Source organism: Pinus tabuliformis, chromosome X, assembly GCF_031772625.1.
Source record: "Pinus tabuliformis cultivar Carrire ecotype Pingquan chromosome X, CPIR1, whole genome shotgun sequence".
Lineage (NCBI taxonomy): Eukaryota > Viridiplantae > Streptophyta > Pinopsida > Pinales > Pinaceae > Pinus > Pinus tabuliformis.
This window is the reverse complement of record NC_142308.1, coordinates 920365683-920384378: the sequence shown is the minus strand read 5'-3', so window position 1 is coordinate 920384378 and position 18696 is coordinate 920365683.

The following is an 18696-nucleotide window of genomic DNA, read 5'->3' as shown; positions in this document are numbered from 1 at the left end:
ACTTGGCAAACTTGAACCTAGAGCAGATGAAGGCATTCTTCTTGGTTATTCTCCACACAACAAAGCATACAAGTGCTATAATAAAAGACTTGGAAGAATTGTTGACATCATTGATGTAGTGGTTGACGAGAAGGGATACATTCTTAGGCAAGTAAATCATGAAGATATCGAAGAAGATGAAGACTACCCTCAAAGACAGAATGATGAAGAAGAATAACCTCAAGAAGAACCAGAGGAGCAGATAAGGATAGAAGAGAAGACTCCATCAAGATATGTTCAGAAGAATCATCCAGAATCTCAGATTTTGGGGCAGAAAGAAGCAGGTGTACAAACAAGAAGAACGGTTGCAGAAGCTTCAAGCTATTTGGCATTACTCTCTTCCACTGAACCACAAAATGTGAAAGAGGCATGCAAAGATGAATGTTGGGTGAAAGGAATGGATGAAGAACTTGAGTAGATCGAAAAGAACAACACTTGGCAGCTGGTTCCTAGACCAAAGGATAAGAATGTTATAGGGACAAAATGGGTCTTCAAAAATAAAATTAATGAAAATGGAGAAGTAATTAGAAACAAGGCAAGACTTGTTTGTAAAGGGTATGCTCAGCAAGAAGGAATAGATTTTGAAGAAACCTTTGCTCCTGTTGCAAGACTTTATGCCATCCGAATGTTCCTTGCTCTCTCAAGCTTTCAAAACTTCAAAGTATTTCAAATGGACGTGAAATCAGCCTTTCTGAATGGAGGCTTGGAAGAAGAAGTATACATTGAGCAGCCAGATGGTTTCATTCTTGGAAATGATCCAAATCTTGTATGCATATTGAAAAAGGCTCTCTATGGGCTCAAACAAGCTCCAAGGGCTTGGTACTATCGTTTGGACAAATATCTTCATCAACAAGGTTTTTCAAAAGGATCAGTAGACAACAATCTTATATAAAAGTTGAAAGTGACAAATTGCTAATACTTGTTGTGTATGTAGATGACATTATCTTTGGCAGCAATGAAGAAGTTATGAGTCAAAGCTTTGCCTTGGTGATGCAAAAAGAATTCGAAATGTCCTTGCTGGGAGAACTGACATATTTTCTTGGTTTGCAAATCCAACAAAAAGAAGGAGGGATATTTTTGTCTCAAACCAAGTATCTCAAGCAAATTTTGAAGAAATATGGCATGGAAGATGCAAAACCAGTATGTACACCCATGATCACAGGATGTAGCCTCAGTGCAAATGATGAATCAGCAGCAGTGCATCAACCAACCTACAAATCTATGATTGGAAGTCTACTTTATTTGACAGGTACCCGACCAGACATCATGCATGCATTGGGAATAGTTGGAAGATTTCAAGCGAATCCGAAGGAAACTCATCTTCAGGCAATGAAGAGAATATTTAAATATCTTCAAGGGACTCAAAATTATGGCTTATGGTATCCTAGAGATACAAATCTCACACTTCATGCTTATACAGATTCCGATTAGGCAGGAAGCGTGGATGACAGGAAGAGCACAAGTGGTGGTGCGTTCTTTATGGGTTCCAGATTAGTATCTTGGTTCAGCAAGAAACAGAGTTCGATTGCCTTGTCTACAGCTGAAGCAGAATATGTTGTTGTTGCATCTTACTGCACTCAACTCCTTTGGATGATGCAGACCTTGCAGGACTTTCAAATCACTTGTACACCACCTATCTCCATCTTATGTGATAACACAAGTGCAATCAGCATTTCAAAGAACCCTGTCATGCATTCAAAGACCAAGCACATACCAATCAAGTATCATTTTCTCCGGGAACAAGTACTTGAACAAAAGGTCAAGTTGGAGTATGTTCCTTCTAAGGAACAAGTTGCTAATATACTCACCAAACCACTGCCCAGGGAGACCTTTGAATACCTCGGGCAAAAGCTGGGGGTTGTTGATGCATCATCGTGTTGAATCTCTTCTGATGGTTGGTTGTACATAAGGCTCATTGGTTGAAGATCGAATGGCACAGGTTCAGGGGGATCATATAATGCATTGTTGGCATTATGGAGGACGTACAGAAGAAGATCATGGATGCTGGTTTGAATATTGCTGCAATATGTCTCTATCTCTTTCATGGTCATTTATGGTGTTTTGGTGGCTTATGGTTCTTATTTGCAGATTTGGTTTATAGTCAGGGGGAGCATGTTCTTAGGGCGAGCATAACCCTTTGCCCTTGATGTCAAAGGGGGAGAATGACGTTGAGGAGGATCTTGAGGTTGCCATCAAGTCCAAAGGGGGAGATTGTTGGCATTATGATTCTGGTATGGCTCTATGATACATATGTTGTTGTTGATGGCAACACTCTCAAGTGGAAATGCTCTAATCAGGCCCTCAAAATGTTGGAAATTAAGAGGTACGCAGGAGTATAGTTCAAAAGGTGCATACCCGCAGGCACGCCGTGAAGGGACTGTGCTCATACACGCAGGTCACTCGTGCATGAGGTGCGTACCCCCAGTGCACTTACTTCAAGGCAGAGAAGTGTGCTCACGTGGGGTTCCTTATATTTGGCCCGTGGTATTTAGTCCGCCGTTCTTGATTCTATGGTTTTGGCCCGTGGTATTGTTTTATATTATTATTATTATTATTATTGAGCCCCATGTTTTTGGGCCCCTTGTATTGGTTATCTATGGTATTGATCCATTATTTTAGGGAGAGCTTGCCTATATAAAGCAAAGGAGATCACTTGGCTAAGTATCTTTTGCAAATCGAATATCTTAAGATCTGAAATATTGGGTTATTGTTTCAAAAGCTTGATCTATATAAAAGTGAAGTTGAAAGAGAATCTATGAAGGGTGATCTCTCGAGCGCATGATCAGATCTGGACATCTGACGATCTGTAGCACACTAGTGGACTGCCAATTCGGCCCTAACCAGAGGTACGCAGGTGATTAACAGTGCAAGTGCGTGGGTACGCAGAGCAGAAGAAGGCGCACTGCGTGGGTATGCAAAGAAGAAGAAGGCGCAGTGCATGGGTACGCAACGCGACAGAGGATCAGGTGTGTAGGAATAGGGAAAGTACGCGGCGCTTCAGAAGCCGCAGGTGCGTAGGTATGCAGCGTCATAGCATCTGTTGGTGCATGGCTACAGTAGCAGTACGCGGCGCGATAGTATCTGTGGGTGCGTGCCTACAGTAACAGTATGCAGCGCGATTGAAGAAACAGTGCATGGGTACGCGGTGCAACAGAAGGGTCTCTGCGTGTATACGCAGGGGAGCAGAAGGTGAAGTGCGGAGCCACGCAGGCCAGATAAAGAAAAACTGCGTATCTGTCTTAAGATATTTTGTTGGCTGACTTTTCTCTGTTGATAAGGTATTCTGGGTTTAATTTACTATCATTGTGGATCTGGTTACTGTAGTTGACTGGGTGATTTACTTGTAGTTGTTGATCTCTTGATGTTTATGGATCCAGTTTGAAAATTTATGAAAAGTGGTCCTTGAAAGAAAAGAAGTAGGGGGTTGTAGCTCCCTTCCAGAAGAGACTAGAAAACGAGAGAGAGTTGTAGCTCTCTGCAGGTTGCAGCTTGCGTACTGGTAAAGGACTGCACCAGTACAAAACCATCGTAAAAGGAGTTTCTAATTTGAAAGAAGATAGAGACATATTGCAGCAGGTGGTTTTCACCCACATTGGGTTTCCACCTTACATCTGGTGTTCTTTGGTGTGACTATCTGTTTTCTTTGTTCATGCTCATTATTTTATGGTATTGACATGCAAAAATAATTCAAAGTATAAATAAGGAAGATTTATTAAAAGAACTTGATAATACTGATTCACCCCCCCTCTCAGTATTATTTCCAACAATTATAAGCATGATTATTTGTATTTCATAGATATCATAGTTTTTATGTTTCATAGATAAAGTTATGGATCAGTGTACTCTATTTTGGTGAATCATTTGATGACAATCTAAGAAGAAGAAGATTTTCAAGGGTTTTCACCATAGTGGTTTTTTCCCTTGTCTTAGACCAATCCTAGTTTCTCTATGCGCGTGCATGTTTTTCTTCTAATTTTCCTTTATGTTTCATTGCATTGATGATGATGATGTTGTGCTTTCTATGTAATTTCATATGCTAATCAATAATGGTGTAGATGTGAATAATGTAAATATGATATGGGGTGAACTTAATGTATTAATGAAGAAATGGAATTATCAAAGAAAATAAGAATGTGGTCCTATGAGCAATTAACAGAGTATTAGAGGTGGGCTGAAGAAAAGCCATGGAGATCACCCTGATCATGACACCTATAGATGGAAACAAGAAGAGGATGGTGGATACCTAAAATAACTCTAGGGTTTGAGGAAAGCCTTAGGGAACTTGATTATTAGGGTTTGATGGATTCTATGAGGTTAGGGTTGGAGAGAAAACCCTAGTTTATGGAAACAATATGAGATATGTAACCTAGTTGTTCAATGTGAAGATGCTCAAGCACTTGACAATGATTTGATAAAGCCCTATATGGGATAATCCCTAGCAGACTTGGTTGGATAATTGAAGGCAACATTGGTATATGGACCATGAACATTGATATATCTGAAAAATTGATTCAAGAGGGAGAGGATCACCTCTCATTGAAGATACGCATTTATTGACTTATGTTTCCTCTTACTTTTGTTTGGACCTATGGATCTGATGATTATGTTTATTCATTATACTTCCCGAATATGTATTTGACTATATGGATGTTTCTAACCTCCTTGATGAGATGTGATGAGTAGATCCTTCTTGAGGATCATTTGAGATCCAAGAAAGAAAATCTAGATCTGGAAAGAGATAAAGAGGTACTTGATGAAAGGATGACAAAGTGCTTCAAGCAACCTATGTCTAATGTAAATATGCGTGGGTATTTGAATGCCACAAGGTATGCATGGTAGGTTGTATTTCAGTTGTAACATTGGATGGCTCGGTAAGCCCTAAGACATGACGAGAATGTATATTGTTTTGATGGCTCACACATGCATATGAAATTTACTTGGATCTATGTTTCCTATGATGAAATGATGCACTTAGTGTTTAACATTTTGATCTTCTTGAATTCTATGAGGTTATCTAATATTGATACACTTGATGATTGGAAAACATCCATCCATTAGACATCTTGATCCTATAAGGAAGGCTAACACCTTGAATCTAGTAAATGATACTCTTCATACTTGTCATGATGGATTTCATATACAAGGATACCTCATTGACTCTTATACTTGATACTACTAGTAATGCTTGTGATAAGCATGCTGAAAGCATATGAAGAGCGATTGATACTCTTGTTGTTTTGGTAAAGTATTATTTAATGAACTAACCTGATCTCATTGACCATGATAATCATGGTAACCTTAATGTTAGAGGTATAACTATGAGATTGATATTCTAGATCTCTTACTACCTGTGGTCTGGTATTGATGGCATGTGTTCAAAATCAATGTTCTAACTTGATGAAGTGACTGGATAGAAAGTTCTCATAATCTTTGAGGTATGATGTCGCATCTATATGTTTCTTTGAGTCTAACCTTAGATGTTTCTTTGAGTCTAACCTTTGTTGAAATATTGATGTCATAGCCATTATAGATATATGTTTATGATATAACAAATATATTGTTGCTTGACTCTAGTAGAGATAGGTTGATGACATGAATGAAGATGAATGAAGTAGATTTCCAGTCAGAGGGAGAATATCTTCTCAAGATTCTTGCTCACATTGTTGTCTAATTTATGTACTCTTGAAGTATGATTTTTCAGAAATTATTGAACTATAGTAAAGTCTCAGATTTGAATCTTGTAGACAAATTAGGTTTTATGTTCGAGATGTAGACATAAAATGTTGAAAATAGCAACAAGAAATCATAAAAATAGAAATGATAAAAATATAATTCCTATAAATATGATTTCAGGATATACTCCAACTCTATTGAAAATAGAAAAAAAAATAGAAATGTTAAAATTAGCATTTCTAAAATAGCATTTCGGGATATATTCCAATTTTAATTTGTCCTTGAATTAGAATTCGAATTTAGTTTCACTAGCTATTTGAAAAATAATTAATTAATTCATCTTGAGTTAATTAGTTGGTGAAGATCAAACCTTAAGCCTTTGTGAAGACATGCAACAGTTATCCCTTTGATTGAGGAAGTTATCCCTTAATTAAGGAGATAAGTGATCTATAATTTATGCAGGACAAAGAATTAAAGGTATTACAGACTCGTGTGTCTATGTGCCTATGTTACTTTATGCAATGGATCGATAAGATTGCGAAATACATAGACACTGAGGTAGTTAGAGAAAACATAACAAGAAAACATGTAATACAACAGGCTTAATAAGGAGTCCACCCAATGCTCCTGGGCTACCTCTCCTGGTCCAGCTTTCATTGGTGGCCTCTCTATTATGTTTTCAAAGCAGAGTCTCCTTACAACAGTGAGCTCAATTTGAGTCCCACTCAACAGATATGAATCAGTAGGATTGGAGTACACAGACTCTCCTTATTGTTACTTTACCTCTACTGGTCACAATAGTATGAGCCCAATCTAAAAATCATACATGACAGGCCTATGCCGAGGAGCTCGCTTGAACCACTCAAGCCTTCCGTGGAGTGCACAGACTCTCTGACTCTCTCTGGCTCTGGCTGGCTCGATGCTGCCTTCAGGTCAGCTCGACTTCTTCTCTCTATTCTCTGCTCTTAGCTTTCTACATCTAACTAACTCCTCTGTGTGTTGTTCTCCTCTGCTTCTGTCAGTTGATGGCTTTAAAGCCAGTTTACTTTCTGTCGGTTCATTTCTGCTTCTTGGCATTTTGGTTTTCCCTACCTCTATCCGCTCGAACTCCCCTATTCTATGTCATCATTACTGGGTAACGCTTCATAGGGAGGTGGCCACTTATTCTGCAACAGGTGAGTGTGTTAGGTTCCTTGGACACGTTTGAACCGACCTTTATTTCCATTTGCTCCAAGATTCCCTCGAAACATGAATCTTCCACCAACTCATCGCCCACGTTGGACTTCAAATCCCATGTAATCTTGCTTTATCTTTGTGAAATCCGGTATTGGGATGCGCCTCTACCATTGATCTGGGCCCCCCAAATCCTACAGTCATTGTTCATATCGGGCGGGTAAGTAGCATGATGTTTACCCGTCTAATGTGAGAGGTTTTCTCTCTCTTCTGCGGGACGCATGTCACTCAGTGTGTGGCATCCGGTGGGACTCATTCAAAACTTCTTACTGCCTCAAGGCCTTCCTATATCCTCCCGGTTTTGTGAAATCCACAGAACTGAAATAATTAATTTTCTGCATTTCATAGCCATTTCGGGTCTGGGAACTTTGGGGCTTTCCATCACTGAGGGGGATGCCTAGCACTAATCACGTATCAAAAACCATCCCCGTTTCTTGAATTAGCCTCTAGTTTTTCCAATTTGTGCTAGTGCACATTACCATGGGCCAATGTCTACGCGCTCGACTGAGGGTCATCATTTCTCTGCGCTGATCATAATTGCAACTATCACAAGGATTCCTTCTGATAGATTGATCTTTCTAAGACTTGAATCTGCTTGGCATAAGTTGAACTAGTTCATGAAAAATTAGAGAGTGTTTAGGATCCAATTTGGATCACGACATTCCCACTAAAAAAGCTTTTGGACCACCAAAAGTTTATTTTTAAGCATCCATCAGGTGATGGTACTGATTCCTCGCTTGCCCAATTTCTGTCCATTTTACACTACTTGGTTTTGAACCTTTGAGTCCAACCCTGAGGTACTCAACATCCCCTCTGCACGTAGTTCTCACCTTCTTGTCCAAAACTGTATCTTCCTGTAATTCATTAATATATTTAGGCAACAGATCATCAATAGAAAGCAATTGACTCTGCTCTTCGGGATCTTCAATTAATGAAGGTTCCAATAATCTCAAGCTGTCTGCATTATCAACTGAGTAGATGTGCATGTAAGCTGGTAAATCAAGGTGGAAAGCATTCTCACCAATTTTCTCAAGTATCTTGAAAGGTCCATACCTTATTGGCTTCAACTTCTTACCTTTACCTTGCATTCTGTCTTTGCTAATATATAGCCAGACTTGGTCACCAACTTGGAAACTATGCTCCATCTGATGCTTGTCATGCCTTGCCTTGTACTTGGCTTGGCTTTTTTCCAGTTGTTCCTGTACTGCTTGGTGAATCTCTTGAACTTGTTCTATGAACTTGGTTTCCTTGTCCACATCACTGTGTCCATCAACTGCTATGTCTTTACCAAAGAAAAAATCCAAGGGAGACCTTGGTGTGAAACCAAAACAGATCTCAAAAGGAGATCTCTGTGTATAAGAATGTTTAGCTCGATTGTAAGCATGCTGCACATAACATAAGTGTTCATTCCAAAGCCTAGGATGCTTGCTGTAATAGCCTCTTAGAAACTAGATCACTATGTTGTTGACTACTTCTGTTTGGCCATCTATTTACAGATGAAAAGTTGTGCTCTTCTTCAGCTTGGTGTCCATCAATTACCACAAACTTGACCAAAATTTCCCAACAAATTAGGTATATCGATCAAATATAATGGAAGTGGGTAATCCAAAATGAACCCATACATGCTAAAAGAACAACTTTGCAGTTTGTTCCACTGTAATCTATTTGTTACATCGTATCAAAATACACATTTTGTTGAACCTATCCACAACAACATATAAATAGTCATGACCTTTCCCAGATTTAGGCAATCCTCCAACAAAGTCCACGGAGACACTTTCCCAAGGATGAGAAGGAATTGGTACTGGAGTGTACAAGCCTAGTTTTCTATTGCTGGGCTTGCTTTTAGCACACATGGTACACCCTTTTACATATATACAAATTGTCTCATTCATTTTTTGCCAATAACAAAATCTTTGCAGTTGTGCAATTGTTTTACTTACACCAAAGCGACCTGATATTAGAGATGTGTGTGCCTCTCAAATTATCTTTACTCTTTCAGTTTGTGGAATGCATAGCTTCCCAAAATGTTACAAGATCTAGTCCTTAACATGATAATCCAATTCTTCTACTTGTTTTCCATGACTTAAAGTTGCATATACATCTTTAAAATCTATATCTTGAGCATAATGTTCAATGTAGCTTTCATGGAATACTGAATTATGCTTAATTATAGTGGATGCATTTATGATTGGTCTGGACAACATATCTACAACTTTATTGTGTATGCCCTTTTTATACCTAATTACAAGATGAAACTGTTGTAGAAAACCCATCCATCTATAATGTCTTAATTACTGCAACATAGTTTGGGAGTGTAAATAGTGAAGTGGTTGATGATCAGTATGTATAACTATCTCTTTTCCCATTAAGTGATGTTTGCACTTTTTCACACTCTGTACTAATGCATACAATTATTTATCATATGTGGGATAGTTAACTACTGCAGAATTAAATTTCTCTGAATGATAACATATGGGTTTACTGTGCTGCATCAACATTGCTCCCATAACATAGTCGCTAGCATCTATTTCAATCTCAAATGGTCTTTCAAGATTGGGCAGTGCTAGTACTGGTGTTGTACTAATCTTTTCTTTGAAGTTGTCGAAGGCTTTTTGTTGTTTGCCTCCCCACTGAAACACCCTGTTCAATCCTGTTAAAGTGTGTAAGGGAGTTGAAATTAAGGAAAAGTTAGAAATAAACTCTCCAGTATTGTGCTGCTCCTAAGAAGCTTCTAACTTCTATAACAGATTTGGGTTTAGGCCAGTTTATAATGACTGCAACCTTAGAGGGATCTATCTTCAATTCACCACCCCCTAGAATATGACCCAATTAATTCAAAGATGTTTTGCCAAATTCACATTTTGAGAGCTTAACATAAATATTTTCTTTTTTCAAAACATCTAGAGTCTTTTAACGTGCTTTAATTTTTTTTCCCATGTTTTACAGAATATAAGAATGTCATCCAAATATACAATGACAAAATCATCAATAAAAGATCTCAGTACATCATTCATTACTCTCATGAAAGTAGCAAGAGCATTAGTTAAGCCAAAAGGCATAACCAACCACTCATACAATCCCTGCTTTGTTTTGAAAGTAGTCTTCCATGCATCTTGCTTTGCAACTCTGACCTGATGATAGCCACTATGCAAGTCCAACTTGGAAAAACAAACAGCTTCATTTAATTGATCCAACATATCATCTATGCGAGGAAGAGGATAACGATTTTTTATCGTTATCTTATTCAATGCTTAATAATCAATGCACATTCTCCATGAGCCATATTTCTTTCTCACCAAGACAATTGGAGACCCACATGGTGATGTTCTAGGCCTGATGAACCCCTTCTCAAGCAGCTCCTATACCTGCTTCTTGATTTCTACACTTTCTAAGGCAGACAACCTGTACATTTCGATGTTAGGCAATGGAGCATCATGCTGCAAATTCATATCATGTACTATTTCCTTTTTGGGTGGCAGACCTTCAGGTTCTTGAAATAGTATATCATATTCTGAGAAAAAGTTTTCTAAATCAGCTTGTTGTTTACCATCACAACCCTCAAATACATTGGTTTTATCAGGTTTCTTTTCCTTTACAACCATCAGTAAAACTTGTTTACATGAATTTACAATTCTTTTCATCTGCCCTGAGTTTATTAGAGTATAATTATTCTTGAGTTTATGAGCTCTTACAATATATTCGATTCAATGTTTAACGAGTTAATACTTGTTCTCAGCTCTATAGAAAATAACTTTTCTATCATACAAGTAAGGACTTCCTAAAACAATTCCACATATATGCAAAGCAACTATATCTAACTCAATCTCATCTACAAATGGTGACCCAAAAGAAAACCTAAGTTTACATTGTCTAGTCACTTGTATCTGTTCTTTATCACATTACCAACCTAATGGATATGGCTTTTTGTGCGGTGTGATTAGTAATCCCAAATTTTTTACAATTGCTTCAGAAATTAAATTTACTTGTGAGCCACTATCAAACAAAGTATCAATCTTTTGATCCTTGGAAATTACTCGAGTATGAAAATGCTCATGTGTTTTCCTCTCATTTTCTTCATTATCAGTGGATTGTGTAGAATTACTAGTAGATGCCTCAAAATTTTCACCTTTTATACTTGTGTCTGCAATTGTTGTTTCATCTCCTGACTCTAACCCCAAATCCTTTTGAATAGCCGCAGAAGCCTTCTTCTTCTGTCCCTCGAACTTCTTTGGTCTCAGCTCCAGATACAGGATCCAGCAGTGTTCATCATCATGCCCATCCTTCTTACAGTAAGTGCATGAAGACTTGGTCTTTTGTACAGTATTGGCCGTCCTCTCTTTCCATTTATTTTTTCTCTTTTCCTTGCTTTTGCTTGCAGTGGGTTTTGATTATCCCCCAACTTCTGGGTTCACATTCTTTCCTCTAGCCTCTAGATGTGTAGCCTGAACATATACCTCATCTATGCTAGTTGGATTAAACATGAGAATAGTGTGCCTTAAGTAGCTGTGTAGACCACCTATATACTTCAGCAGAGTTTCAGGTGAGTCTAAAGAAATTGCTAGAATCAAAGCTCTTTTCCTAAATTCTTGAGTGTAACTTTGTGCACTCTTCCCTTTTAATTGGTGAAGAGTTTGCCAGCTCATCATGGCTTCTTGCATATAGGATAGTGGATAGAATTTCTTTTTAATTGTAGAAACAAATTCACTCTAGACAGAAAGAATTTTACCATGTTTCTTCATGCCAGCTTGTGTCCTACCTTCCCACCATACCAAGGCAGTGCCTCCAAGGCATAGGCTGGCCAGCTGAATCTTACTCTTGTCTAAATCGATGTTTTTCACTCTGCAATAAACATCAATCTGTCTAATCCAATTATCCAGCTTCTTTGCATTCAACTCTCCATCATATATCGGTAAATAAAATTATACATCTAATTTAATCAAAGGTGTTTTCTTTTTGTTTTTAGGGCTACTAGGAGGTGTGGTTAGTTTTTCTTCTTTCCCTTTTCTTTAGAGTGCTCATGGAGGAGAGATTCTTCTACTCCTTTATCTTGTTTGGAGTTTGATGAATCTCCATCTCTACCTTTCTTCAATTCTCTCTAAATTTCCTCCACCATGGCTTTCATGGTTAGGAAACCATCCATGAACTGGGAGTCTGATTCCAAGAGGTTTTCTTCTAACATTTTCCTCTTAGAGTGGACTCTTCCAATTTCAGGGTTAGCTTCAACCAACTCTCCTTCTCCTAATTTAAGCTTTGATCTAGTTAGCATTCAACAACAAAATCCAGCACAAGCTTGTCTAACCTTAGTAACCTAGAGCTCTGATACCACTTGATTTGTAATTTATCCAAGAGAAAGAATTAAAGGTATTACATACTCATGTGCATGGATGTGCCTATGTTACTTTATGCAATGGATCAATAAGATTGTGAAATACATAGACACTGAGTCAGTTAGAGAAAACATAACAGGAAAACATGTAATACAACAAGTTTAATAAGGAGTTCACCCAATTCTCGTGGGCTACATCTCCTGGTCCGAATTTCAGTGGTGGCATCTCTATTATGTTTTTAAAGCAAAGTTTCTTTACAACAGTGAGCTCAATTTGAGTCTCACTCAACAGATATCAATTAGTAGGATTGGAGTATATAGACTCTCCTTATTGTTACTTGACCTTTACTGGTCACAGTAGTATGAACCCAATCTAAAACTCATACAGGACATGCCTATGTTGAGGATCTCGCTTGAACCTCTCAAGCCTTCTCTGGAGTGCACAGACTCTCTGACATTCTCTGGCTCTATCTGGGTCGATGCTACCTTCAGGTCAGCTTGGCTTCTTCTGTCTATTCTCTGCTCTTAGCTTTCTGCATCTAACTAACTCCTCTCTGTGTTGTATCCTCTGCTTCTATAAGTTCATGGCTTTAAAGCTAGTTTTCTCTTTATCGATTCGTTTTCTCTTCTAGACGTTCTAGTTTTCCCTGCCTCTGTCTATTCGAACTTGCCTGTTCTACGTCGTCATTACTGTGTAACACTTCATAGGGAGGTGGCCACCTATTTTGCAACGGGTGAGTGTGTCAGGTTCCTTGGACACGTTTGAACCGACCATTATTTCCATTTGTTCCAAGATGCCAGCAAAACATGAATCTTCTGCCAACTCATCGCCCATGTCGGACTTCAAATCCCATGTAAGATTTCCTTATCTTTGTCAAATATGGTCATTTATTGGGACACACGTCCGCTATTGATTTGGCCCCCCAAAATCCTACCATCGTTGTTCATATCGGGTGGGTAAGAAGCATGACGTTTACCTGTCCGATGTGAGCGGCTTTCTCTCTCTTCTGCTAGACGCGTGTCACTCAGTGTGTGGCATCGAACGGGACTCAGTCAAAACTGCTTACCGCCTCGAGGCCTTTTGATATCTTGCTAGTTTTTTGGAATCCATAGAACCGAAATAGTTATTTTTCCGCATTTCATAGCCATTTCGGGTCCGAGCACTTCAGGGCTTTCCTTCAATGAGGGGGATGCCCTACGATATGCGAATTGTGCTTTAGCACTAATTGCGTATCAGAAACCACCCCCGTTTCTTGAATTAGCCATTGCTTTTACCAATTTTCCAGTGCACATTACCATGGGCCAACTCTCTACGTGCTCGACCGACGGTCCTCATTGCTTCGCGTTGATTACAATTGCAATTGTCATGAGGATTCCTTCTGATAACTTGATCTTTCTAAGACTTGAATTTGCTTGGCATAAGTTGAATAAGTTCATGAAAACTTAGAGAGTGTTTAGGATCCAATTCAGATCAATAAGGATGAGTTGTATTTGAGTTGTAATTAGTTAGCTAAGTTAACTAAGTTAAGTCTAGTTTAATTAGTTATAAATAGTTTGAGGAACTAATTGTGAGTTCAGTCAGTTAATGCATGCATGCATGCAACTAGTGTTCTCCAGATAACTGGATATTCTCTCATAAATAACTCATGCATTTCAATTCAAACAGAGACCCAGTTGAGATTAAAGACAGGGACATTGTACTATTTGTTGGAGGAATTTTCCTATAAAGAAAACTCATCCATGTAGAAGGAATTCATTTCCTTTAGGATTGTGAAGTTACTATAGAGGTTAGTAGCAGTGTGTGAGGTGAGAATTACACAAGTTGCAGCTGAAGGACCCAGGAGAAACTGCGCAAGGAAATATGAGGCTTGGAGGACTGAAAGAAGGTATATGTGTTGTCTATTCTGTCTATGAGCAACAATGAGGGATTGCACTGAGAGCTAGGTAGATTGAGAGCTAAATCTTTGTGTAATCCTGAGATATTTCCACTTGCATTATAACACAGATAGCAGGGTTTTTAGTTGAGGCTTTCCCTAGAGTATTATTCTATGTTTCTTTTGTGATTGAATCTTCTTCTCTATTATATCTGTTCTTTTTGAACTTGCTCAAAATCAATTAAGCTTCCACAAGTTTGATTTTAGAAGTAGATTAAGTATTTTTATTTAGTACATTGAATAATCAGTTTAATCTACAGTGAGAATTTCTACACAAAAATGGAAATCTCTTCCTTGGACACATACATGCTAAAGCCCAAGTAGCATCTAGGAAACTAAAGATGGTCTCATGCTAGCCTGAAGGGATGATTTCTGAATATGTCTAAACTCTGAAACAAAGTGTTTTTGACATATTCTGCCACTGTAATCTAATTTCCTAAGTTTTTTGGTTATATTTTTGATCACATAAAAATGAATTATCTTGCATGAAATTAGATGTTCATGTGGAAGATGTATGTACCATAGATGTTTTATAGATAACAGCAAGATATGCAAGCAAGAAAATCTTGAATGTTTACCATAACATGAACAAATAGATTGAGCTTGCATTTGCAGGTGACTGGGACATACATATAGATATGTAACTATGTTTATGATACAATAGTTTGGCATGATTTAGCTTATTGATATAGATTATAAGTCATTAGTGTTGTGTCGTGATACTTGACAATAAATTGAAATTTTGAATTGATGATTCAGATATGCTTTGACTATATCTCTCTCTACGATAGATAATTTGGACTTGACCTCATGACTAATGATCTCATTTAACAATTGTTGATTTGCCTTGATGTATATGCTATGTGGGCATTCAGAAAAATGACTTTGTATTGGCCTCCTCATTCATAACACAATGTTTGAGGTATTTTAGTTGTGATTCAACATGAAATTGAAACCCGCTTGACTCATTTATGGAGTATGCATTTGCACCTAGCAACATTAATGACTTATGCTATGATTATGAGAATGACCTGATGAATTTTGGATTAATATTGCATGAATGATTACAACTTGTTGGCATGATAATAGATAAATTCAATATTTGAGATGAGCACCACTTGTCTCCTGGTTGAAAGTTTTGATAATGTGATATTGATGACTTTGATAATGGTTGTGATCTGACTTGTATACTTTGATAATATGACTTTATTGACATGGTGGTACAACATTGATTTATTTAAGGATGATTACGTTGGCTCAATAAGGAATTATGCTTAGAATATTGAATGGGGAAAACTCCCTGATCCATATATGTCTATATTTGACAGTTATCTGATGAAGTTAGGATGATGAATTCTAAGGTATGGCTTTGATTTTGATTATGGTTTTGGTTTCATATTATGATGGTATAATATTGATAGGAGGTGAGCCTCTCACGATATAAATCAGAGGAAGATAGCTTCTAAGGCTAGAAATGATGTATCATGGCATGACGAATCGATTTCTAGAATTTGGAAAAGAAATTCTATATTGCAAAGCTATTGAAAAATGTTTTTAGATAATGAAAATCAAATCCTTGGATACTCTGTTTTGAAGTTCAAAGATGTTGTTTAACTTGACATGTCATTCAACTATTGATTGAAGCATTGATGTTTAATTTTTAATATCCATATGTATATATATATATATATATATATATATATCTATATATATATATATATATATATATATATATATATATATATATATATATATATATATATGATGTGCATAGAACATAAATAAATTCATGAGTGAGCCACTTCATTCACATAGTGTTGCCACCAATCATCCCTTGAAATATCTACATGAGGTATTCTATTTAATTTTAGGCTCAAATATTTCTCCTATAACATGTGTTTACATGGATGTATTGTTGTTGATAGATATCATTGTTAAGAGAATTTGGATGTTTCTTTAGTATGATATCTTCCATGATATCTTAGATGACAGGTCCATAGTGAGATTGAGGATGAGTACAATGTTTCTAGCATGGATAATTATGAAGTAGGATGAAGAAACTCCTTAGAGAGTTGTCCAAGCATGATTTAGATATGGCATAGATACATTGTGATGACATAGAGTGAGATATGGTTGGAATAAACTCCCATCTTTATTGTTGGGACAAAGATACTCTCATACATTGAGATAGTGCAGTTGTTCAAAACAAGCTTAGGATTGTGGTTGGCACCTCCTTGAGAGGGAAAATGATTATGGTACCCTTTTATGATTTATATGAATTTTTATGTTCTGACATGATATTTGATTTGATGTCCTGTATGAACAAGAAATGGCTATCACTCAAAGAAGCTAATACCACATTTGAGTATGATGATAACAATGTTGATCGAGGAAATTGAGCCAACTCTTCCTCCATGTTTGAGCTCCTAGTGTGAGGAATTGAGGTAGAAGGGCTCATGGGGTTGAGGGAACTCTAGAAATAGGGTATGACCCCTACCTATTACCCAAAGGGTTGAATATGATGCTCCCCTATCTTCATATGGTTAGAGAATGTTTCTCCCCTATTTGTTCTTTACAGAGTATACTCGAGTTGGAATCATACCCACAAGCAGGGTTTGTCGGGGATACCACTCCTTGTTTGGCTAATGAGTTGAGAGTGTACTTGGGGTGTACAACCCAATTTGATTATGATGTAAGTGTTCTACCACATAACCTTTTAGGGTCATTGGTTGCAAGATCAGTAGGAAATAGGATGGACTGAGAAAACCGTATGCAATTCCACGTTGACATTGAGCTCCCTGATAAGATCCTAGGGTTGATATGTGCTCCCTGTGTGTTAGTATATCCTATTTCTTGATATGGGGTTGTATATGTATAGCTCCCTCATGATATTATGGGTCGAGATGAATTCCCTGATGTGGTTCTAGGTTGATATGTGCTCCTTGATGATATTCTCTTTGATGACAATTGATGATGATATTCTAGGTAGTAGCGTGCTAGTAGAGATTCTAGGTAATATCGTGATGGATAGAGGGTGATAGCTTAATCTCCCCTCTGGTAAAGAATTCTTCTTCGTCTAGATTCAAGAATGTTCAACATATGAGCAAGAACAATAGAGAGATAAGAAAGAATACGCAAGGGATAGATCCACATGTGCATTGATGATTTATGATGATGAGATACCTGAGGTGGTCACTGTATGACACAGATGATCAGGGATGATACATGGTGACACTTGAAGACACAAGAATGGAATATTAATCGGTGGACAAAGATTGGCTGGTGGAATTCTCCCTAGTTCAGGGGGAGTGTAAATTTTTGCAACTGTGGTCAAATTCCACCTTATATATCTTAGATTACCAAGATTATGATTCCATTAGATTCCTCTTTTTGGGAGGACCAAAATTGACCTAAATATCACCTCATTTGTACAAGCGAAAGTAATTTTTTGAATTTGTTTATTCGCTCATGTATGTTGTGTTAGGTGAGCCCTAAGAAAATGTTAAATTGGATAGGTTAGCCTAAATTCCAAGTGGAACCTCATCAAAGACTATAAATAGAAGATACCTCAAGACCATTTGGACACATTGATCAAGCCATATTCTCTTCTCTTATTATCTTGGTTTGCACAGGTTTGATGGAGGAAAGCTCGCGTAAAGGGTCTGAAAATATAGCATGAAAGCTCACATTGATATAGGGTTTTATGGATCTTAGACATTGGCATGTAACTAAGTATTTTCATCCCTGAACGTTGGCATAGTATGGTCATGATCGTATCCAGGGAGCTTTCGACGATGGCACAAAATTTTTATGGGAGTGCCGAGGAGGCTAGGTTTTCAGTTGCTTAGTTTGGTCCTCGAGCACATGCATAATATGGTCCTAAGAGGATTTCATATGCAATAGATGCTCACAAAAAATCCTTATGAGAGCATCCAGGGTTTCAGAGTTAGATCTGGAGGTTTTGGTCCCTAGACGCTCACATAGAGTGGTCCTGAGAGCATCCAAGTTATCCCCAATGCACGTGAAATAACCGGAAGAGATCCCTCGGGGGTTTGGAGCAAATCTGGTGAGTTGTTCCTCTGAAACACACACATAAATATCTAGGGAGCATCCAGGCTACCACAGATGTTGGTATTTGGTTCACAAAGAGTGTCCAAGATTGTTATAGATGCTCACACAAATCCTCCTCCCTGCGTCGAGGACTTGAAGATGAGATTTCAATATTCCAAAGAGTTCACTCAGTGGCAATAGTGTTCATAAGTGTTCAATGTAGTGACAACATATCCAATATTTTATTATAGTCAGTCACAACACACTACACTCCTCAGAATCAGGGTTGTGATTATAAGCATGATTAGATATGTTTCATGGATATCATAGTTATTTTGTTGCATAGATAAAGTTATGGACCATTGTACTCTCTTTTGATAAATCATTTCATGACTATCTAAGAAGAAGAATATTTGAAATGTTTTTCCCCATAGTGGG